The sequence below is a fragment of the Pseudophryne corroboree genome, chromosome 2, assembly GCF_028390025.1.
Source record: "Pseudophryne corroboree isolate aPseCor3 chromosome 2, aPseCor3.hap2, whole genome shotgun sequence".
Classification (NCBI taxonomy): Eukaryota; Metazoa; Chordata; class Amphibia; order Anura; family Myobatrachidae; genus Pseudophryne; species Pseudophryne corroboree.
This window is the reverse complement of record NC_086445.1, coordinates 631773100-631775141: the sequence shown is the minus strand read 5'-3', so window position 1 is coordinate 631775141 and position 2042 is coordinate 631773100. Positions and strand designations below refer to the sequence as shown.

At 37.4% G+C, this 2042-nt stretch overlaps 1 pseudogene; it reads right to left on the bottom strand.

Moving 5' to 3' along the window:
- Positions 1-319: 319 nt before the first annotated feature.
- LOC135053946 (5S ribosomal RNA) lies at positions 320-438 on the bottom strand (annotated as a pseudogene).
- Between the last annotated feature and the right edge of the window lie 1604 nt (positions 439-2042).

Below are 2042 nucleotides of genomic sequence, written 5' to 3'. Positions count from 1 at the left end.
GGGTGGGAGACACTTGATTGTCTGACACCTGTTTCTCCTGACCAGTACAGAAATTCTGTATTAATGGGACCAAGAGGAAGTCAGGGTAATCTATTGTGTATTTATAAGAGACCATTTACTGGGTGAATACTATACACTTTGCTAGTTAAACGTCTGTTCCTAAAGACACGTATGAAATAATAAACAATTGAATAATTAATTAATTATTATCTTCATGGCCTGGTACTGAATTGATAGTCAACAGACGGAAGATATGAAGGAAGAAAAAATGGTGATGCTGCTGTTGGTATCACTTTTCTCATAGAGAAAAATAATTCATACTCTACAACACCGGGTATTCACAGGAGGTCTCCTCCCCTGATACTAACCCAGCCCAACGCTGTTTGGCTTCCAAGATCGGACGAGATTGGGCATTTGCAGCGTGGTATGGTAGTAGAGAGGAATATGTGATTTGTGTACCAATGAGAGTACACCTATATAGGAATTTTGAAGAAACAAAGTTATGCCAGAAAAGAGAAGTATAACATGTGGATATACTTTCCACGTTAGACACGGCCCAGCGGACACCACTCAATGGGTGCCGTGTGCCCTGAATCGTGAATGAGAGTCCACGGAAAAAAAGTAAAAGTCAGAAAAAAATTATACCAAGGATTATATAATTGTTTTAAACCATTAGGCCAATCCTAAATAATATGTAGATCATACGTGATCATATACGGAGACACTAAGTATAACCGTCACTTAGGATTAGAAAGAAAGCACAACCCGGACACAGGAACAATAATTCTCTGACAAGCTATGTGTGGATATTAGGTATATGCCAAAAGCTGATAGACACTAGCAGAAATGAAAATGAGAATGTTATCCCTTTATAGGATGTCTAAATTCGTTTGTGATAATCTCTGCACGTATATTACAAGTATTTTGCCCAAGGCTATATACAGTATATTGGCACACAGAATTTGTAACTATACCCTGCAATAATACAAGTAATTTAGAGACGATGTATCACACAATAATTATGCATTAAAAGGTAAGTATGTGTAAGTATGTGTAAGTATTGTACTATACTGTCGCTTAGATACATTCACCCTGCGGGTGCAGGCTTACGATACAGTCCATTGTGCGGTTAGATAGAGATGATCCAGAGTGTCACGTTTATAGGAGAGACTGCTGCCAGCAAAAGACTCCGTGAGAAGGTCCCCTGTGGTGGTCCTGTGGAAAACGCGTTTCACCCGTTAGGGCTTGTTCACTTCCTGGACCACGGGTCTTATAAATACACAAAAGATTACCCTGACTTCCTCTTGGTCCCATTAATACAGAATTTCTGTACTGGTCAGGAGAAACAGGTGTCAGACAATCAAGTGTCTCCCACCCTTCTAATCAATCCCTGTGATTAACAGACCAGAACATTTTAACATTTTTCATAACAATTTTCTTTCTCAGTCACGGTTGGATCATACAGGTTGAGTATCTCTTATCCAAAATGCTTGGGACCAGAGGTATTTTGGATATCGGATTTTTCCGTATTTTGGAATAATTGCATACCATAATGATATATCATGGCGATGGGACCTAAATCTAAGCACAGAATGCATTTATTTTTTTTGTATACACCTTATACACACAGCCTGAAGGTCATTTTAGCCAATATTTTTGATAACTTTGTGCATTAAACAAAGGGTGTGGACATTCACACAATTCATTTATGTTTCATATACACCTTAAACACACAGCCTGAAGGTCATTTAATACAATATTTTTAATAACTGTGTGTATTAAACAAAGTTTGTGTACATTGAGCCTTCGAAAAAAAACTAAAGTTTCATTATCTCACTCTCACTCAAAAAGTCCGTATTTCTGAATATTCCGTATTTGGGATATTTGGATATGGGATACTCAACCTGTATATGTGGGTAACTATATTAATTGTTAACTTTGAACAATAAATAGATGTTTTAACACTATTACTTATATATCCTAGGAATTCTCCTAGATCGAATTAAGAGTGCGCCCACACAAGAGCTTTATTTTTCTCCCTT